At 44.1% G+C, this 23,060-nt stretch overlaps 3 long non-coding RNA genes across 3 annotated transcripts; 2 read left to right on the top strand and 1 right to left on the bottom strand.

The window, feature by feature from the left end:
- Positions 1-2,432: 2,432 nt before the first annotated feature.
- LOC146769035 (uncharacterized) lies at positions 2,433-2,933 on the bottom strand. Its single transcript, XR_014976507.1, has 2 exons — positions 2,901-2,933; positions 2,433-2,573 (listed from the first exon to the last, which is right to left on the bottom strand). It is a non-coding gene; the product is annotated as an uncharacterized LOC146769035 (long non-coding RNA).
- A 13,649-nt stretch (positions 2,934-16,582) lies between these two features.
- Positions 16,583-17,098, top strand: LOC146769034 (uncharacterized). The gene is made up of 2 exons (XR_014976508.1): positions 16,583-16,630; positions 16,958-17,098. It is a non-coding gene; the product is annotated as an uncharacterized LOC146769034 (long non-coding RNA).
- Positions 17,099-20,942: 3,844 nt separating this feature from the next.
- On the top strand, positions 20,943-21,517 carry LOC146769033 (uncharacterized). Its single transcript, XR_014976509.1, has 2 exons — positions 20,943-21,049; positions 21,377-21,517. It is a non-coding gene; the product is annotated as an uncharacterized LOC146769033 (long non-coding RNA).
- The last annotated feature ends 1,543 nt before the right edge of the window (positions 21,518-23,060 follow it).

The raw sequence follows: 23,060 nt of genomic DNA, 5'->3' as shown, positions 1-23,060 counted from the left end.
TGGATCATGCCACCAGGAATCCAGAGGCAATTCTCCTCAGAGTCACTACAGCTCCTGTTGTGGCCAGGGCCCTGCTGGGAGTATTCTCCAGAGTGGGGTTTCCTAAGGAGGTGGTTTCTGACAGAGGTACCAACTTCATGTCAGGATACTTGACAGCTATGTGGAAGGAATGTGGTGTCAACTACAAGTTCACCACTCCTTATCACCCACAATGCAATGGGCTTGTTGAGAGATTCAACAAGACCCTAAAGGGTATGATCAAAGGATTACCGGAAAAGATCAGGCGAAGATGGGACATCCTTCTACCCTGCCTTCTATTTGCTTACAGAGAGGTCCCATAAAAAGGAGTTGGCTACAGCCCCTTTGAATTGTTGTTTGGGCACCCTGTGAGAGGCCCACTGTGTTTAGTGTATGAAGGATGGGAGTTACCTCTCAAAAAGCCTAAACAAGACATAGTGGACTATGTGCTTGGTCTCCGCTCCAGGATGGCTGAGTATATGGAGAAGGCATCCAAAAACCTTGAGGCAAGCCAGGCCTTACAGAAAGCTTGGCATGACCAAAAGGCTGTCTTGGTTGAGTTTCAGCCAGGATAGAAGGTATGGGTGTTGGAGCCAGTGGCCCCAGCAGCACTCCAAGACAAATGGTCTGGACCCCATACAATCCTGGAAAAGAAGGGAGAGGTCACCTACTTGGTGGACCTAGGAACTCCCAGGAGTCCCCACAGGGTACTCCATGTTAACAGGTTAAAAGCATATGTTGACAGGGCAGACATGGGCTTGCTCATGGCTACAGATGAGGGACAGGAGGAAGAGAGTGACCCTCTCCCAGACCTGTTGTCTCAGAACCCTGAAGATGGTTCAGTTGAAGGAGTGACCCTTGGAGGCAACCTCACTGAGCATCAGCAGATTGAATGTAGACAGGTTCTACAATCATTTCAACACATGTTTTCCTTGATACCTAGTCAAACTGACTGGTGTACCCATGTGGTGGACACTGGTGACAGTCTGCCTGTGAAGAACAAACTTTACAGACAACCTGACCACGTCAGGGACTGTATAAAGGCTGAGGTACACAAAATTCTGGAACTGGGTGTCATTGAACCCTCAGAGAGCCCCTGGGCTAGCCCAGTGGTTCTGGTCCCCAAACCTCACACCAAAGATGGCAAGAGAGAGATGAGGTTCTGTGTGGATTACAGAGGACTCAATGCTGTCACTAGGACAGATGCACATCCTATTCCAAGGGCAGATGAGCTCATAGATAAACTAGCTTCTGCTAAGTTTTTGAGCACATTTGACTTGACAGCTGGCTATTGGCAAATCAGATTAGCTGAGGAGTCTAAGGCCAAAACAGCATTCTCAACCCCAGGTGGGCATTATCAATTTTTGGTGATGCCCTTTGGTCTGAAGAATGCACCTGCCACCATCCAAAGGTTGGTGAATCAAGTCCTTACTGGGTTGGATGACTTTTGAGCAGCATATCTTGATGACATTGCTGTCTTTAGCTCCACCTGGGAGGATCAACTGATCCACCTGAAGAAGGTACTTGAGGCTCTGCAAAAGGCAGGCCTCACTATCAAGGCTACTAAGTGCCAGATAGGGCAGAGTAAGGTTGTGTACTTGGGCCACCTTGTAGGTGGAGGCCAAGTTCAACCACTGGAGAGTAAGATACAATCCATCAAGGACTGGTCCCCTCCAACCACCCAGACTCAAGTTCGAGCTTTCTTGGGCTTGACTGGGTACTACAGGAAGTTTGTTAAGAACTATGGGTCCATTGTGACTCCTCTTAATGATCTGACATCCAAGAAGATGCCCAAAAAGGTTCAGTGGACAGTAAGCTGTCAAAAGGCATTTGATGACCTGAAGGAGGCCATGTGCTCTGCACCTATCCTGAAAAGTCCTGACTACTCCAAAGAGTTTATTGTCCAAACAGATGCTTCTGAGTTGGGTGTGGGAGCTGTGCTGTCACAACTTAATGTAGATGGTCAAGACCAACCCATTGCTTTTATTAGCAGGAGGTTGACCCCCAGAGAGAAGAATTGGTCAGCTATTGAGAGGGAGGCCTTTGCTGTGGTGTGGGCCCTGAAGAAGCTGAGGCCATACTTGTTTGGCACTGTGAGAAGTTGGCAAGGTATATGATGCTCACTAGTTAAAGTGATCACCTTGTACCATGCCAAGCAACCCTTATGGTGTGGTTGTAAGTCAACCTTTTCGGACTAGCTGCCCTAGTGGTAGCGTAGGCTAAGCAGTCTTTGAGGCTAAACTCGTGAAGCGTGTTAAGCCAGCTGTTTTGTTTAGTGATGCAAGTGCTTCGCCTTGCTTCGGAGCAACGTACCCACCAGCCTCAGCTGGAAACGTTCTAAGTTACTTATTCAGTTTCAACAATTTCATAACAATGTGGTTAAATCATAATTAACATATATAAACTTCGCTCTATTAATTTTGCACAGTGATTGATTTAATCAAAATATACATTTCACAGCGATGTTTACATAGTATACAGGTATCAGAATTTCAATATGATCTGATTCGCCCAATGCATTTCGGGCCTTTAGCGGCCCTTCGTCAGGGGCTTCTCTGCAAATGAAAAAAATACAATCATAATAACGTCGGTGTACAGGAGAGCTACATATACAAGCAATACATATTTAAAAACTCCACATAATTTTTTACATAGAAAAAATGTCCTTGTATCAAAGAGAAAAGGTTTGTGATAAGAATGATCCACAGTAAAAACCAGTCACCCTGTGTGGTGAAAAAATCGTGCAAAACAAACTTAACAGAATACCTGATTATCTGGTACTCTCCCTGGCTGCAAAAAGGTAAAACAACTTCCGTAACTAAACAAACTTCCTCCTTAAATAAAAGATAATGAACGGACAGCCGTCCCTCAATTTAACTGACCTGCAAAATGAACCTGATCCTCGTGAACACTCCTTCACCTGATCAACTGTGGGAAAAGCGTATACAAAAAAAATGCTTACTAACAAGGCTTAACTTGCTTCTCTGCGTGCCTACACCACTCATACGTATCCGTCTAAACTAAACAACGGTGACCCTCACCTTTACTGAGAAAACATCTTGACTTCTCGTGACCTCCAGGTAAACAGCTAACCGAGCTCTTCAAAGCCGTGTTTAATCATCTGATCGGCGTCTACCTTATACGGACCTATTCTAATCGGCAAAGAAATAGGACTATGAATCTCTACTGCAAATACGGGCCGCCATTTTCGAATGGGAATCAGTTGCTATAATCCTAATAGATAAATACAGCCACGACTTTCAATGAGAAACGTGATCCCATAAAAAAGTAAACGAACGAAAATGTGAAAATAATGTGCAAAATTAAATAGAAAGGAGAGGAGAAAATTCGGAATATACCTCTAAAAAAAGATAGAAACTAAAACAGTTTAAGGACATTCATAATATAGACGTCTGTATGTCTCCTGTAGCTTGCCAAAGCATCGTTTTACAAAAAACATGCTAAATCAACTTTTTCATTAATCCCATGGGGATCTTGTGTATTCAACCTCCTGATCCAAAATATTTCTCTTTGTAAAAGAGATTTTGATAGGTTCCTACCCGGGACTGGGACCATTTTATCTATAATTTGAAATTTCAGTTGGGAAATGGAATGTTTGCACCTATTCCAATGTGCCGCTAAACTACTCTTTTGGTTGTTATTACGAATAGTGCTTTTATGTTCAGAGATTCGAATTTTTATTTTTCTCTCTGTTTTCCCTATGTAAAGAAGTCCACACGGACATTTAATAGCATAGATGACGTTGGTTGAATCACAAGTGGAACTGTGATGTAGTTTGATGGTTTCCCCCGTGGTGAGGTGGTGTACTATGTCGCCTGCTATTACGTTGTTGCAATGTACGCAATTGGCACATCTTTGCGTGCCTTTAAATTCCAAGGTGGTGGTCTTGAATGAAGTAGATAAAATTTCTTTGATGTTCTTTGATCTCTTGTGTAGGAAGGTGGATATCTGACTATGGTTACCCCCAAATTTTTGCCTAGTGTCTAGCTGGTTTTTCGACTTAGTTGGCCTGAGATCCTGCCATTCAGGCTCTCAGGCTATCTGCTCTCTCTGTAAAATGGACTCCATGTACCCTAGGTACATACCCAATTGGTTGGATCACCCTGTCAGCCCCTGTACCAGTGTACACTAGGTACCCAGGGCATTGGTGTATCCAAGGCCTGCCAGGGGCTGAAGCATGTATTATGCCACCCCAGGCTTGGCCTAACAATCTGACACAACTGGCTGATCACTCAGCTGGGGTAAGTTGGTGTAATCACCTCTTACTTAGGTGTAGTATACCTATACCTAAACTTAAATGGGACACCTGGTAACCTATAAGTCACTCCTATGGCAGGCCTTAACAATCCTGAAGGCAGAGTGCTTGGTTCCATGTGAGATGGTGCTCTGGCATGAGCTGAGCCTGTCTGCAGTGGTCGGAACAACTTCCTTCTACTGTTTCCAGATATCGTCATACCATATACTCTTAAGTGCATTATGAACCTCGCGGTTAAATGCTATCTTTGGTTTGGCTTTATCAAAACATGTCGAGTAAGGTGTCATACGAATTGGAATACTAACCCCTCGCCAATTCTGGCGACGGGGTTAGCATTCCACCCTTCTAGAGGGACACGACATGTACAGTACCTGAAACCCGGGTAAAATCAGACATAGCCTCAGCTCCACAAAATGGATGCTGCCACCACAGACACAAGTCTGCCCTCCTGCTGCTGGGAGTCCTTCCAGCTTGGGAGGTGTGGACAAAGGGTTTCCTGCCAGGGGAGGTGCGTGCACCACCCCAGACAGGATTTTGTGTATTGGTCAGGTAGGGCTTGAAAGAAACCAGACATGCCTGTGGCTCACAAGGAGCCTCGGTGCATATGCCAGTTCAAACCGGTCCTGGGGCACACCAGTCCCGGGCCTGGGGCGAGCTGGACAAAGGATTGGGGGTGTAACCACCCCCCTTCCTGGTCCCACCCTTAGGGAGGGACCTAGCAGGTAGTCCGGCCCCTAGAATCCGCTTAAAGGTAGGAGCTGTGTCCTAAGACTTCAGACATCCTGGAATCAACTTGAAACTAAGAAGAAGACGGGAACTTCGACATTCTGCTGCACAGAAGACTGAAGAAAATCTCCCCTGTGGTCAGGGAGTGACCACCTTGCTAACGCAAGCACCATCCAGCGAATCAACGTCTGCTTTGCCGCCGCCTCCCGCCGGAGCCCGAGCCCAGAGACTGACGAGACCTGGACCTCCAGACCTCTCACCGCCCGATCCACAGTCCCTGCAAAGAGGAGACCCGTGGAGGCACCGAGACACGTGGAGCCAGCCATCTTGGAACGACTACGACAAGCTGACCAGTGCAACAACCGAGGCCCCCTCCAAGTTGTGCTTTGGGTCCTGAGAAGCCCAACCCTCGAGCAGCATCTGCACCAAAGGTGAGCCCTCCAGCATCTCCACGATCTGCGTGGGGCCCTTCTGCATTTTGCCACTCGACGCGCCTAACCGGTTGCTGGCCCGCTGGCTAGTGGCCATCTTGGCGACGAAATCTACGACAAACACCGCTGGTCTGGTTGCTCCAGACTGGCCCTTGCTCCCCTCCAAAGGAGCAATCCCTCTGACCTTGCTGGTCAGAACCAACAGCTGATTTCCGAATCCTCCTGCAATTGCTTTTGCCAAGGCTTGTTTGCTTCGATCAAGTCGCCGACACCGCCGACAGCGAGAGCCTGCGTGGGACAGCTCGTGAGCCGACTCCTGGACGTCGTCGACCTTCAGGGACCACGTGGCTGCGGAGACAAGCTACCCCTCATCACCTGTTTGCACCCGACATCGCCTGGTACCCACCTGGTGCCACGCTGGTCACTGGCTAGTGACTGTGAACACTGTCCCCTCTGCTTACAGGTCTTCAACATCTCCGATCCACTCTTGGATCCACTGCATCTCTTCCCGACCGACCGCCTGCAGCATCTTTGTCCCAGGCTCAACGGAACAGATAGAAGAAACCCGACGCACTTTGAGGCCTATGCACCCGCTTCCTGTGGGTGAGGTAAAGCTGGTACTCCGGTGCCCATGTGTAGTAATACATCTCTAGTGCCTGTGTTCCAAATCTTAAGTTCCTAGGTCATCCGGAAGATTCCTTTTGCAGTAACTTTGTACTTTTTACGCACCCATTGAAACCTATGGGAGCCCGCGTGTGACTATTTGCTCTGCACACGCCACCCGTGGACCTCCTGGTCACTAACTGACGTTAGCTCCTTGTAGGCCCAGCGATTCTAGAGGCCCTAGGCCTTTTCCCTTTTCTGTTCGTGGTACTTATACCACTATTTTAGTATATGGTTTGAGTGGCCACCAGGGCCTACCCATATAAAGTGCAACTTCTGTGTATTCTGTGATAATCTTGTTTGACGATTTGTGCTCCTGTGCTCATAAAGAGACTAGGGGTAACTTTGATAAATAAATACATATATATTTTGAATATATATCTGTGTGGTGTCCTTTCATTGGTATAAAAGGGGGTTGCATTTGGTAAAACAGCTGGCTTAACACGCTTCACGAGTTTAGCCTCAAAGACTGCTTAGCCTACGCTACCACTAGGGCAGCTAGTCCGAAAAGGTTGACTTACAACCACACCATAAGGGTTGCTTGGCATGGTACAAGGTGATCACTTTAACTAGTGAGCATCATATACCAGGCCAACTTCTCACATTGGTGAGCAGCGGTGGGATTTGAGCTTGCTGTGTTTTACCATTGTAATCTCTTGGTTACCAATTGAAAGATCACATAGGTACCTGTAGGTACATATAAAACAAGATTAGATATACTTAAGTTCTACTGAACTTAGTTGTTGTAGAGCAAAGGGAGTAGCACACCCTGACTACAACTACTAGATAGGTTTAGTAGGTAAACCCAAGTGTAGGTAGATTGCAACACATCCACCCACACTTAAGAGCAATGGCCGGGGCAGAGGGGTCCACTGTACCCATCTCTGTTGAGAGTGACCCCCAGAGGGCACCATCCAGCTTTGCTACCCTTAATCAGAATGAGCTCAGGCATTTGGCAACTCTTAGAGGCCTTAAACAGCCCAAGAACCCAAACTCTGCTGAGCTCAGAGAGCTCTTACAGAATGATGAGAATCAGAGAGCACTCAAGAAAGCTTCCCAGTTAGCCCCCTTAGGGACAGGAACAGGAGGCCCCCCTTCTGAAGATGCCACTGAAGTACCCCTTCCCAATAGTCACCCCTTAGATGGGATGCCTACCACAGAGGAAGAAAGTGATGGGGATACAGATGTGAGTGGGGATGAAGGGAGAACTAGCCCAGTGCCAAGTGTTATACTTGGCCCAGCTAAACTAAGGCTATTGGGGACTGACAGTGGGTTCACCCCATTGGATCTCCCCAGTGGACTTAACACAGGGCTTGGAAGGCAAAGGAATCGCTCAGGTGACTCCAATGCTTCCCATGGCTCTAGAGGCTCTCAAGGTCACTCCAGAAGGAGACTGACCACCCCTCAGAGGAGGGAACATGAGGCCAGAATGCAGGAAGCCCAGCTGAGGATCAGGAAGCAGGAGCTAGAAGTAGCCCTGATGGAAGAAAAACTGAGCAAGGCTAGGCAGCATAGAGAGAGTGGGTCTATACCCACTGGTGGCAGCAATGTCCCTAGGGACAAAGATAGGGTCTTTGACAATAGGAACCTGTCCAAGATTGTGCCCCCCTACAAAAGTGGGGATGACATCCACAAATGGATGACTGCTCTTGAGAGAGCCTGCAAAGTGCAGCAGGTTCCTGAAGACCAGTGGGCAGCAATCTTATGGCTCTCCTTTGAGGGGAGAGGCAGAGATAGACTCCTCACTGTTAGAGAAGAGGATGTCAGAAATTACAGAGTCCTGAAGAGTGTCCTAGTTGATGGGTTAGGCTTAACCACTGAACAGTACAGGTTAATGTTCAGAGACACCCAGAAGACACAGACTCAGGACTGGTCTGAATATGTGGAATGTGCCACTAAGGCTTTGGAGGGTTGGTTGCTGGGAAGTAAGGTGTCTGATTATACAGGATTGTACAATTTGATGATGAGAGAGCAGATTTTAAGTAATTGTCAAAACCAGCTTCTCCATCAACACCTGGTAGACTCAGATTTGACCTCTCCCCAAGAATTGGGAAAGAGGGCAGATAAATGGGTCAGGACCAGGATCAGGCCTAAAAACCAGGGTGGTGACCAAAAGAAAGATACCACCAAGCCTCAAGAGAAGGGTGGGGATAAAGAAAAAGAGAAACCTTCCTCAGGGCCCCAAAACTCCACACAGGGTGGTGGGTCCCAAGCTCCCTCCTCTACCACAGCTAAAAAGCCCTACTGCCATGAGTGTAAAACTCCTGGGCATTGGAAAACTGACAGCGGTTGCCCAAGGGCTAAAAACAAAACTGTTCCTCCAATTACTCCTGTCACACCACCTATTACTGTCAGCAGTAATCCCCCAGGTGGTGGGAGTGCCCCCAAAAATCTGGGTGGGTTTACTTGGGGAACACAGGGGGACCCTGGCTTAGCCAATTCCCCTACAGCAACCACTCTTGTCTGTGATGGTGGCATGGGATTTGCCAACTTCACTGCCTGTCCCAACACTTTTGGTAGGTACAGACAGGAGCCCTACATCAATGGTACAAAAGCTGAGGCCTACAGAGACACTGGGGCTAGCATCACAATGGTGGCCCATTGGCTAGTTCCCTCTGAGCAGCTTTTGCCCGGTTTCTCCTACCAGGTGACTAACATTGATGGCAAACAGAACAGTCATCCCATGGCAGAGGTATGTCTCAGCTGGGGAGGGGTCACTGGCCCTAAAAGGGTAGCAGTGTCCCCAACCTTGCCTGTAGACTGCTTACTGGGGAATGACTTAGAACTCTCAGCTTGGGCTGGAGTTGAACAAGACACCCATTTTAAAATGGTAGGCCTTTCACAAAAGGGTAGGGGGGTTGTGCCATTCACAACCCCTGTCCAAATAGATTTCCTCCCTGAAAAGGTTGGAAGGGCAGTGGTAGCCACAGCCCAGGCACAGACAGACTTCCCTGTAGGGACTGGCAGAGCTGTGACAGTCACAGCTCAAACACAAACTGAGTGCCCCCCTGAAAAGGTTGGCAAGGCTGTAATGGTCTCAGCCTATACTCAGACTGACATAGGTGTAGTGAAGCCTGAAACAATGGATCACTCCACACAAACTGAGAGTAGTGGGGAGGAAGAAAAGTCTCCCTCTCCCCAGACATTAGGAAAAGGTCAGCCTCCTCAGGGATCTGACCTCACCCCTTGTGAAGGAACTGCCCCAGAGGTAGCCAGGCCTGGCCTGGCAGAGCCTCTGATGTCAGTGGCCCCTTCCAAGGTGGGATCCAGTCTGGTGCAGGTAGCCTGCCTCTCTCTACCCTGCCTCAGTCAGCCCAGGGCTGCAGAGGTCAGGGAGGCCAGTGGACCCCCAGAGGGCCCCTGTCCACAAGAACCCCCCCATCAAAAGAATGAGGATTGCCTGGCTAGTAGCCCTAGTCAGGTGATGGGTAAAAACATTCCTGAGGGATCTCCTTTACAGGTAGTTAGGGACCTCCCCCAGGGGGATTCTGTTGGGCACAGGCAAACATGGGACCTTAGGGCCCCAAACCTGACCTGTCCCTCCAGTAAGCCCACAAAAGGGACCCAGCCTCCAGCTTTAGGTAGCCAGAGGCTGACCCTGAGAGCACAGTGCAACTCAGTTAAAGGAAGAAAGGCATCCATGGTGGAGGATGATTGGAGGAAGCTGAGGCCTCACTTTGAGGACACTCACTTCAGTACTCCATCTCAACACCAGCCTTTTACTTTGCCAAGACACACCACAGGTAGAGATTCCCTATGGTGGAGACCCTCTGATACCCTTAGGGTGAGGGATTGCTTAGTGGACCATGAGACAGGGGGTAACCATGCCAGTGCTGGTTCCTCCTTATATGGCCACTTGGGCAATATAGGCTTACCTGGTCAAGGTCAGCCTTATCTCCCTTCGTTTGGGGGGGGGTTGTGTAGGAAGGTGGATATCTGACTATGGTTACCCCCAAATTTTTGCCTAGTGTCTAGCTGGTTTTTCGACTTAGTTGGCCTGAGATCCTGCCATTCAGGCTCTCAGGCTATCTGCTCTCTCTGTAAAATGGACTCCATGTACCCTAGGTACATACCCAATTGGTTGGATCACCCTGTCAGCCCCTGTACCAGTGTACACTAGGTACCCAGGGCATTGGTGTATCCAAGGCCTGCCAGGGGCTGAAGCATGTATTATGCCACCCCAGGCTTGGCCTAACAATCTGACACAACTGGCTGATCACTCAGCTGGGGTAAGTTGGTGTAATCACCTCTTACTTAGGTGTAGTATACCTATACCTAAACTTAAATGGGACACCTGGTAACCTATAAGTCACTCCTATGGCAGGCCTTAACAATCCTGAAGGCAGAGTGCTTGGTTCCATGTGAGATGGTGCTCTGGCATGAGCTGAGCCTGTCTGCAGTGGTCGGAACAACTTCCTTCTACTGTTTCCAGATATCGTCATACCATATACTCTTAAGTGCATTATGAACCTCGCGGTTAAATGCTATCTTTGGTTTGGCTTTATCAAAACATGTCGAGTAAGGTGTCATACGAATTGGAATACTAACCCCTCGCCAATTCTGGCGACGGGGTTAGCATTCCACCCTTCTAGAGGGACACGACATGTACAGTACCTGAAACCCGGGTAAAATCAGACATAGCCTCAGCTCCACAAAATGGATGCTGCCACCACAGACACAAGTCTGCCCTCCTGCTGCTGGGAGTCCTTCCAGCTTGGGAGGTGTGGACAAAGGGTTTCCTGCCAGGGGAGGTGCGTGCACCACCCCAGACAGGATTTTGTGTATTGGTCAGGTAGGGCTTGAAAGAAACCAGACATGCCTGTGGCTCACAAGGAGCCTCGGTGCATATGCCAGTTCAAACCGGTCCTGGGGCACACCAGTCCCGGGCCTGGGGCGAGCTGGACAAAGGATTGGGGGTGTAACCACCCCCCTTCCTGGTCCCACCCTTAGGGAGGGACCTAGCAGGTAGTCCGGCCCCTAGAATCCGCTTAAAGGTAGGAGCTGTGTCCTAAGACTTCAGACATCCTGGAATCAACTTGAAACTAAGAAGAAGACGGGAACTTCGACATTCTGCTGCACAGAAGACTGAAGAAAATCTCCCCTGTGGTCAGGGAGTGACCACCTTGCTAACGCAAGCACCATCCAGCGAATCAACGTCTGCTTTGCCGCCGCCTCCCGCCGGAGCCCGAGCCCAGAGACTGACGAGACCTGGACCTCCAGACCTCTCACCGCCCGATCCACAGTCCCTGCAAAGAGGAGACCCGTGGAGGCACCGAGACACGTGGAGCCAGCCATCTTGGAACGACTACGACAAGCTGACCAGTGCAACAACCGAGGCCCCCTCCAAGTTGTGCTTTGGGTCCTGAGAAGCCCAACCCTCGAGCAGCATCTGCACCAAAGGTGAGCCCTCCAGCATCTCCACGATCTGCGTGGGGCCCTTCTGCATTTTGCCACTCGACGCGCCTAACCGGTTGCTGGCCCGCTGGCTAGTGGCCATCTTGGCGACGAAATCTACGACAAACACCGCTGGTCTGGTTGCTCCAGACTGGCCCTTGCTCCCCTCCAAAGGAGCAATCCCTCTGACCTTGCTGGTCAGAACCAACAGCTGATTTCCGAATCCTCCTGCAATTGCTTTTGCCAAGGCTTGTTTGCTTCGATCAAGTCGCCGACACCGCCGACAGCGAGAGCCTGCGTGGGACAGCTCGTGAGCCGACTCCTGGACGTCGTCGACCTTCAGGGACCACGTGGCTGCGGAGACAAGCTACCCCTCATCACCTGTTTGCACCCGACATCGCCTGGTACCCACCTGGTGCCACGCTGGTCACTGGCTAGTGACTGTGAACACTGTCCCCTCTGCTTACAGGTCTTCAACATCTCCGATCCACTCTTGGATCCACTGCATCTCTTCCCGACCGACCGCCTGCAGCATCTTTGTCCCAGGCTCAACGGAACAGATAGAAGAAACCCGACGCACTTTGAGGCCTATGCACCCGCTTCCTGTGGGTGAGGTAAAGCTGGTACTCCGGTGCCCATGTGTAGTAATACATCTCTAGTGCCTGTGTTCCAAATCTTAAGTTCCTAGGTCATCCGGAAGATTCCTTTTGCAGTAACTTTGTACTTTTTACGCACCCATTGAAACCTATGGGAGCCCGCGTGTGACTATTTGCTCTGCACACGCCACCCGTGGACCTCCTGGTCACTAACTGACGTTAGCTCCTTGTAGGCCCAGCGATTCTAGAGGCCCTAGGCCTTTTCCCTTTTCTGTTCGTGGTACTTATACCACTATTTTAGTATATGGTTTGAGTGGCCACCAGGGCCTACCCATATAAAGTGCAACTTCTGTGTATTCTGTGATAATCTTGTTTGACGATTTGTGCTCCTGTGCTCATAAAGAGACTAGGGGTAACTTTGATAAATAAATACATATATATTTTGAATATATATCTGTGTGGTGTCCTTTCATTGGTATAAAAGGGGGTTGCATTTGGTAAAACAGCTGGCTTAACACGCTTCACGAGTTTAGCCTCAAAGACTGCTTAGCCTACGCTACCACTAGGGCAGCTAGTCCGAAAAGGTTGACTTACAACCACACCATAAGGGTTGCTTGGCATGGTACAAGGTGATCACTTTAACTAGTGAGCATCATATAAAATAATGTGCAAAATTAAATAGAAAGGAGAGGAGAAAATTCGGAATATACCTCTAAAAAAAGATAGAAACTAAAACAGTTTAAGGACATTCATAATATAGACGTCTGTATGTCTCCTGTAGCTTGCCAAAGCATCGTTTTACAAAAAACATGCTAAATCAACTTTTTCATTAATCCCATGGGGATCTTGTGTATTCAACCTCCTGATCCAAAATATTTCTCTTTGTAAAAGAGATTTTGATAGGTTCCTACCCGGGACTGGGACCATTTTATCTATAATTTGAAATTTCAGTTGGGAAATGGAATGTTTGCACCTATTCCAATGTGCCGCTAAACTACTCTTTTGGTTGTTATTACGAATAGTGCTTTTATGTTCAGAGATTCGAATTTTTATTTTTCTCTCTGTTTTCCCTATGTAAAGAAGTCCACACGGACATTTAATAGCATAGATGACGTTGGTTGAATCACAAGTGGAACTGTGATGTAGTTTGATGGTTTCCCCCGTGGTGAGGTGGTGTACTATGTCGCCTGCTATTACGTTGTTGCAATGTACGCAATTGGCACATCTTTGCGTGCCTTTAAATTCCAAGGTGGTGGTCTTGAATGAAGTAGATAAAATTTCTTTGATGTTCTTTGATCTCTTGTATGCAAATAAAGGTTTCTCTTTGAAAAGGTCTTTAAAATCCTCTTCGTTTTGTAGCATATCCCATCTATTCAAGATGATTTGTTTGATTTGTTTGGAACTTGTGGAATACTTAGAAACAAAAACTTGTCTAGTGGAACATTTCTTAGGTGCTTGTTGTAGTAAACTTTCTCTTGACCTTTGTTGTGTCTTCTTGATAGCTTCGTTCAAAATTTCCTCAGGATATCCTTTGGATAAATACTTTTTCTTCATGTACTCCGTGTTAGATTGACATGTTTGTTCTGATGAACATATCCTTTTAGCGCGTAGAAATTGTGAAAAAGGAAGATTTTTCAATAAATTCTGTGGATGGAAGCTTGTGAATCTCAAAGTGTTGTTCTTATCAGTTGGTTTATGATGTATTTCTGTTTGAATGGTACCCTCCTTGATTTTTATCGATACATCCAAAAAAGATAATGAGTGTTTACTGATGGTGTTAGTGAATTGTATATGTTCATTTTTTTGATTGAGTTCCGATATCTTTTTGTCCAACATTTCAGGACTGTTTTTCCAGATTAAAAAGATGTCGTCTATATATCTCACGTACATGAGAACATTATCCGTCCATTCACTATCTGAGTAGATGTACTGGTCTTCAAAATGGGCCATGTAGGTATTCGCGTATGCGGGCGCCCCCGCAAAACCCATAGATGTGCCTTTGAGTTGTAGGTAGTATAGATCGTTCCACTCAAAGTAGCTATGATGTAAACAGAAATGCAACATTTCCAGTACAAAGATTTTGTCTGCTTTCAAGGTGGTTTGTTTCAATAATGCCCATTCTACAGCTTCCATCCCTCCGGAATGAGGGATGGAAGTGTATAACGATTTCACATCCAAAGTACATAATAAGCTTTCATGAGTGATCTGAACCCTTTGTAGTTTTTGTAAAAATTGGGTGGTATCTTTGATGTAAGAATTCCAATCCTGAACAAAAGGTTGTAAAAAACAGTCGATGTATTTACCAATGGGTTCAAAAATGGTCCCGCACCCGGTGACTATGGGTCTAAATGGCGGATTGAAAAGATCTTTATGAATTTTTGGCAGCATGTATAATCCAGGTGTACTTGGATTCTCTTGAGTTAAGAATAATCTTGTGTTGTCAGTAATCCATCCCATTTCTTTGGCTTTGGTTAAAATGGTGTTGAGTGTAACTGTGAGTTGGTTAATGGGATCTCCGTCTAAAAGGAGATACGTACTTGAATCAGAGATATGTTCCATGACTTTTTGATGATAAAATGTTTGGTCCATGATAACAATGGCTCCTCCTTTATCCGCCTTTTTAATGTTTATGGCATTGTCATTGGCGATGTTTTTAAGAATGGATTGGTCAGATTTGGTAAGATTGTTCCTGATTTGCTTTTTGGTATTCATCTTAAACAAATCTTTTTTCACCAAATTTTCAAACGCATCCAGGATTTTGTGAGATATGGGTGCTTGAAACGTTGATTTTCTTCTAAACTCTTCTAGTTCCTTTTCGGGAGGTGAAGCCTCTACCGTTACAAACGTAGAAAAAAAGTATTTCAGTCTCAAGACTCGCATAAACTTAAATAACGTGATCTCGTTTTCCAATTGGTTGGTATGATATGTGGGAACGAATCCTAATCCTTTATTCAGAGTCCTAATCTGATGGTTTGAAAATTGTTTGGAAGAGATATTGACGATTAGGTTATTTTCTGGCTCCTCAATGTTGGTTTTGACCTTTCTTTTGCTTCTCCTTGTTTTCCTGGCGTTTTTCCTGGAGGTAAACTGCTGTCCGTGACCTGGGTTAAAAAAGAACTTGATGTAGAAGCTTGACTCTCAGTTGTTCCTGCTCGTTCTGCCGGTGTTGTTTCACGGGACTTGTCTACATTCGGTGGTGGTCTGTTGATGTTAGTGTCAGTATCTGTTGCCAGACTCTCTTCTGAGGAAACGTTCGGATTTTTCTTAAAAAATACTCTCCTTTGAGCATACACTTCCGCCCATGTATAGAACTCGTTAAGTTTATAATCCAAGGTGTCCCTCTTGTACTTTCTCAATTTCCCCTCTTGTATTTCCTTGGAATAATTCTCTAGTTTCTAATTCATGTCTTCCAAGACTTTATGCCAATCTTCTGAATCCATTCTCGCTTCTATATCTATTTGTATTGTTTTAATCTCTTCCGTGATTTCTTGGATGATGACAGCCAATTCTTCAACTAGTAGTAGTATTAAATCCAATGAACACTTGTTTAATACAGCATACCATCGATCCATAAAGTCTTTCTTTAAATGGAACCTGAAAAGCATAGGCTTAATGGATAATCTTAGACCTCTGGGTATTCTTTTGGCACGATGGTATTGCACAAGCGTGGAGGCATGAAGACGTTGGTTTAATTGGCGTTTTGTGAGGAATTCTAATTGTTTTAATTGTTGCTGTAGAGTGTTCCCCTGTACGTTGAACGTTTTTACTTCTTGAATTAAAGAATAAATTTCGGTTGCTTGTTCATTTGTAAATGCCAGAACGTTGGCGCGATTATCAGTTAAACCACTGATTGTATCAAAAGACATTTTAAGGCAGGTGCTCTTTCTGAAAGGACAGAAGGACAGAATACACAAGATCCCCATGGGATTAATGAAAAAGTTGATTTAGCATGTTTTTTGTAAAACGATGCTTTGGCAAGCTACAGGAGACATACAGACGTCTATATTATGAATGTCCTTAAACTGTTTTAGTTTCTATCTTTTTTTAGAGGTATATTCCGAATTTTCTCCTCTCCTTTCTATTTAATTTTGCACATTATTTTCACATTTTCGTTCGTTTACTTTTTTATGGGATCACGTTTCTCATTGAAAGTCGTGGCTGTATTTATCTATTAGGATTATAGCAACTGATTCCCATTCGAAAATGGCGGCCCGTATTTGCAGTAGAGATTCATAGTCCTATTTCTTTGCCGATTAGAATAGGTCCGTATAAGGTAGACGCCGATCAGATGATTAAGCACGGCTTTGAAGAGCTCGGTTAGCTGTTTACCTGGAGGTCACGAGAAGTCAAGATGTTTTCTCAGTAAAGGTGAGGGTCACCGTTGTTTAGTTTAGACGGATACGTATGAGTGGTGTAGGCACGCAGAGAAGCAAGTTAAGCCTTGTTAGTAAGCATTTTTTTGTATACGCTTTTCCCACAGTTGATCCGGTGAAGGAGTGTTCACGAGGATCAGGTTCATTTTGCAGGTCAGTTAAATTGAGGGACGGCTGTCCGTTCATTATCTTTTATTTAAGGAGGAAGTTTGTTTAGTTACGGAAGTTGTTTTACCTTTTTGCAGCCAGGGAGAGTACCAGATAATCAGGTATTCTGTTAAGTTTGTTTTGCACGATTTTTTCACCACACAGGGTGACTGGTTTTTACTGTGGATCATTCTTATCACAAACCTTTTCTCTTTGATACAAGGACATTTTTTCTATGTAAAAAATTATGTGGAGTTTTTAAATATGTATTGCTTGTATATGTAGCTCTCCTGTACACCGACGTTATTATGATTGTATTTTTTTCATTTGCAGAGAAGCCCCTGACGAAGGGCCGCTAAAGGCCCGAAATGCATTGGGCGAATCAGATCATATTGAAATTCTGATACCTGTATACTATGTAAACATCGCTGTGAAATGTATATTTTGATTAAATCAATCACTGTGCAAAATTAATAGAGCGAAGTTTATATATGTTAATTATGATTTAACCACATTGTTATGAAATTGTTGAAACTGAATAAGTAACTTAGAACGTTTCCAGCTGAGGCTGGTGGGTACGTTGCTCCGAAGCAAGGCGAAGCACTTGCATCACTAAACACTTCACTTCTGGGCCTGATCAGACAGACAGCCCAAATTTCGGAAGCACCCCTTCCTTTTAGGATTTTCTAAAAATTAGTTTTTCAAACAGATTCTTAAAAAACTGAGTGCCTTTCTTCCCATTACAATAATTGAAGCACCTTCTGTCCTTTCAGAAAGAGCACCTGCCTTAAAATGTCTTTTGATACAATCAGTGGTTTAACTGATAATCGCGCCAACGTTCTGGCATTTACAAATGAACAAGCAACCGAAATTTATTCTTTAATTCAAGAAGTAAAAACGTTCAACGTACAGGGGAACACTCTACAGCAACAATTAAAACAATTAGAATTCCTCACAAAACGCCAATTAAACCAACGTCTTCATGCCTCCACGCTTGTGCAATACCATCGTGCCAAAAGAATACCCAGAGGTCTAAGATTATCCATTAAGCCTATGCTTTTCAGGTTCCATTTAAAGAAAGACTTTATGGATCGATGGTATGCTGTATTAAACAAGTGTTCATTGGATTTAATACTACTACTAGTTGAAGAATTGGCTGTCATCATCCAAGAAATCACGGAAGAGATTAAAACAATACAAATAGATATAGAAGCGAGAATGGATTCAGAAGATTGGCATAAAGTCTTGGAAGACATGAATAAGAAACTAGAGAATTATTCCAAGGAAATACAAGAGGGGAAATTGAGAAAGTACAAGAGGGACACCTTGGATTATAAACTTAACGAGGTCTATACATGGGCGGAAGTGTATGCTCAAAGGAGAGTATTTTTTAAGAAAAATCCGAACGTTTCCTCAGAAGAGAGTCTGGCAACAGATACTGACACTAACATCAACAGACCACCACCGAATGTAGACAAGTCCCGTGAAACAACACCGGCAGAACGAGCAGGAACAACTGAGAGTCAAGCTTCTACATCAAGTTCTTTTTTAACCCAGGTCACGGACAGCAGTTTACCTCCAGGAAAAACGACAGGAAAACAAGGAGAAGCAAAAGAAAGGTCAAAACCAACATTGAGGAGCCAGAAAATAACCTAATCGTCAATATCTCTTCCAAACAATTTTCAAACCATCAGATTAGGACTCTGAATAAAGGATTAGATTCGTTCCCACATATCATACCAACCAATTGGAAAACGAGATCACGTTATTTAAGTTTATGCGAGTCTTGAGACTGAAATACTTTTTTTCTACGTTTGTAACGGTAGAGGGTTCACCTCCCGAAAAGGAACTAGAAGAGTTTAGAAGAAAATCAACGTTTCAAGCACCCATATCTCACAAAATCCTGGATGCGTTTGAAAATTTGGTGAAAAAAGATTTGTTTAAGATGAATACCAAAAAGCAAATCAGGAACAATCTTACCAAATCTGACCAATCCATTCTTAAAAACATCGCCAATGACAATGCCATAAACATTAAAAAGGCGGATAAAGGAGGAGCCATTGTTATCATGGACCAAACATTTTATCATCAAAAAGTCATGGAACATATCTCTGATTCAAGTACGTATCTCCTTTTAGACGGAGATCCCATTAACCAACTCACAGTTACACTCAACACCATTTTAACCAAAGCCAAAGAAATGGGATGGATTACTGACAACACAAGATTATTCTTAACTCAAGAGAATCCAAGTACACCTGGATTATACATGCTGCCAAAAATTCATAAATATCTTTTCAATCCAGCCATTTAGACCCATAGTCACCGGGTGCGGGACCATTTTTGAACCCATTGGTAAATACATCGACTGTTTTTTACAACCTTTTGTTCAGGATTGGAATTCTTACATCAAAGATACCACCCAATTTTTACAAAAACTACAAAGGGTTCAGATCACTCATGAAAGCTTATTATGTACTTTGGATGTGAAATCGTTATACACTTCCATCCCTCATTCCGGAGGGATGGAAGCTGTAGAATGGGCATTATTGAAACAAACCACCTTGAAAGCAGACAAAATCTTTGTACTGGAAATGTTGCATTTCTGTTTACATCATAGCTACTTTGAGTGGAACGATCTATACTACCTACAACTCAAAGGCACATCTATGGGTTTTGCGGGGGCGCCCGCATACGCGAATACCTACATGGCCCATTTTGAAGACCAGTACATCTACTCAGATAGTGAATGGATGGATAATGTTCTCATGTACGTGAGATATATAGACGACATCTTTTTAATCTGGAAAAACAGTCCTGAAATGTTGGACAAAAAGATATCGGAACTCAATCAAAAAAATGAACATATACAATTCACTAACACCATCAGTAAACACTCATTATCTTTTTTGGATGTATCGATAAAAATCAAGGAGGGTACCATTCAAACAGAAATACATCATAAACCAACTGATAAGAACAACACTTTGAGATTCACAAGCTTCCATCCACAGAATTTATTGAAAAATCTTCCTTTTTCACAATTTCTACGCGCTAAAAGGATATGTTCATCAGAACAAACATGTCAATCTAACACGGAGTACATGAAGAAAAAGTATTTATCCAAAGGATATCCTGAGGAAATTTTGAACGAAGCTATCAACAAGACACAACAAAGATCAAGAGAAAGTTTACTACAACAAGCACCTAAGAAATGTTCCACTAGACAAGTTTTTGTTTCTAAGTATTCCACAAGTTCCAAACAAATCAAACAAATCATCTTGAATAGATGGGATATGCTACAAAACGAAGAGGATTTTAAAGACCTTTTCAAAGAGAAACCTTTATTTGCATACAAGAGATCAAAGAACATCAAAGAAATTTTATCTACTTCATTCAAGACCACCACCTTGGAATTTAAAGGCACGCAAAGATGTGCCAATTGCGTACATTGCAACAACGTAATAGCAGGCGACATAGTACACCACCCCACCACGGGGGAAACCATCAAACTACATCACAGTTCCACTTGTGATTCAACCAACGTCATCTATGCTATTAAATGTCCGTGTGGACTTCTTTACATAGGGAAAACAGAGAGAAAAATAAAAATTCGAATCTCTGAACATAAAAGCACTATTCGTAATAACAACCAAAAGAGTAGTTTAGCGGCACATTGGAATAGGTGCAAACATTCCATTTCCCAACTGAAATTTCAAATTATAGATAAAATGGTCCCAGTCCCGGGTAGGAACCTATCAAAATCTCTTTTACAAAGAGAAATATTTTGGATCAGGAGGTTGAATACACAAGATCCCCATGGGATTAATGAAAAAGTTGATTTAGCATTTTTTTTGTAAAACGATGCTTTGGCAAGCTACAGGAGACATACAGACGTCTATATTATGAATGTCCTTAAACTGTTTTAGTTTCTATCTTTTTTTAGAGGTATATTCCGAATTTTCTCCTCTCCTTTCTATTTAATTTTGCACATTATTTTCACATTTTCGTTCGTTTACTTTTTTATGGGATCACGTTTCTCATTGAAAGTCGTGGCTGTATTTATCTATTAGGATTATAGCAACTGATTCCCATTCGAAAATGGCGGCCCGTATTTGCAGTAGAGATTCATAGTCCTATTTCTTTGCCGATTAGAATAGGTCCGTATAAGGTAGACGCCGATCAGATGATTAAGCACGGCTTTGAAGAGCTCGGTTAGCTGTTTACCTGGAGGTCACGAGAAGTCAAGATGTTTTCTCAGTAAAGGTGAGGGTCACCGTTGTTTAGTTTAGACGGATACGTATGAGTGGTGTAGGCACGCAGAGAAGCAAGTTAAGCCTTGTTAGTAAGCATTTTTTTTGTATACGCTTTTCCCACAGTTGATCCGGTGAAGGAGTGTTCACGAGGATCAGGTTCATTTTGCAGGTCAGTTAAATTGAGGGACGGCTGTCCGTTCATTATCTTTTATTTAAGGAGGAAGTTTGTTTAGTTACAGAAGTTGTTTTACCTTTTTGCAGCCAGGGAGAGTACCAGATAATCAGGTATTCTGTTAAGTTTGTTTTGCACGATTTTTTCACCACACAGGGTGACTGGTTTTTACTGTGGATCATTCTTATCACAAACCTTTTCTCTTTGATACAAGGACATTTTTACTATGTAAAAAATTATGTGGAGTTTTTAAATATGTATTGCTTGTATATGTAGCTCTCCTGTACACCGACGTTATTATGATTGTATTTTTTTCATTTGCAGAGAAGCCCCTGACGAAGGGCCGCTAAAGGCCCGAAATGCATTGGGCGAATCAGATCATATTGAAATTCTGATACCTGTATACTATGTAAACATCGCTGTGAAATGTATATTTTGATTAAATCAATCACTGTGCAAAATTAATAGAGCGAAGTTTATATATGTTAATTATGATTTAACCACATTGTTATGAAATTGTTGAAACTGAATAAGTAACTTAGAACGTTTCCAGCTGAGGCTGGTGGGTACGTTGCTCCGAAGCAAGGCGAAGCACTTGCATCACTAAACACTTCACTTCTGGGCCTGATCAGACAGACAGCCCAAATTTCGGAAGCACCCCTTCCTTTTTGGATTTTCTAAAAATTAGTTTTTCAAACAGATTCTTAAAAAACTGAGTGCCTTTCTTCCCATTACAATAATTGAAGCCAGCTGTTTTACCAAATGTAACTCCCTTTTATACCAATGAAAGGACACCACACATATATATATACAAAATATATATGTATTTATTTCTCAAAGTAACCCCTAGTCTCTTTATGAGCACAGCAGCACAAATCGTCAAACAAGATTACAGTAGAATACACAGAAGTTGCACTTTATATGGATAGGCCCTGGTGGCCGCTCAAACCATATACTAAAATAGTGGTATAAGTACCACGAACAGAAAAGGTAAAAGGCCTAGGGCCTGTGGAAATGTGGATTTTCCTGATCAGTTATGTCCCCTATCTTGGACCCCAACGGTTCTATATGCATGTTACAAGTACATGTATGTTCCCTCCAGTTCCAGTTTCTAAGACGCAAACATATGTGTGTCTACCGTTGACATGTTCTCTGTCAGATCCGCCATCACAGGGTTGGATATTCGATTCCTAAGTATGAAAAGCCACCGACTTTATATGGCTAAGTTACTCCATTTTTACAGTTCAGGCAAGTAGGCCCGATTCTGTCCTCAAAGCCTTTCCCTGCTCTCTGTCTTTGACAGCTTCAGCTTGAGCTCGCATCTGTATCCATGAACTTTGTCCTACTCCCTGTGCAGCTAACGGTGACTGCCTCGGCCAGTTTTCGCCTGTCTGCCAAGAAGTTGTATTTCACCTTCGAATTATCTATTTTACTCTTCAGCCGATGCATTCCTGTCCAGTGATTTAGGTAAACATTTCCTTTAGCTCACAAGCAAAGGACTCAGCCTTTCCGTCCTCCTGCAAGTGATTCATAGCCCTGTTGCCATGGAAAGTTTTCTATCCCTCGCATCTCATATAGACACTTAGACGCTTGTACACGCACACAGTCAGTATAGAATAGATTCTGTCCGAGAGTTCTTCCTTGTGGATAACATAGTTCTTTAAACATAGGATGTTAGATATGATTTGGGATTAGGTTGACTTGACCCCAGACTTCTCGTCTCCACATGTAGAGCTAAATGTCAAGTCCCCTTCACCCCCTAGTTGCACGTCAATTACACGTCATGCTGCCGCGCGCGCATCTATGCCAAGTATTATCTTATAGATCCACCTATGTCTGATAATTCTAACCAATCATGTTTCTTTTATTCCTTATTACGCCTAGTTTCGATTATGTCACTGTTTTGTCACTTTTCTTATCAAATGTTACGCCTTCTACATTCGTTTCATTGTAATGCACTTATTATAAAAATACATGTCTGTTAATGAATTATTGTACTTCACTTCCT

The sequence above is a fragment of the Triturus cristatus genome, unplaced genomic scaffold (assembly GCF_964204655.1).
Source record: "Triturus cristatus unplaced genomic scaffold, aTriCri1.1 SCAFFOLD_269, whole genome shotgun sequence".
NCBI lineage: Eukaryota > Metazoa > Chordata > Amphibia > Caudata > Salamandridae > Triturus > Triturus cristatus.
Note: the sequence above shows the minus strand (reverse complement) of the source record. Positions and strands in the feature narration are given on the sequence as shown.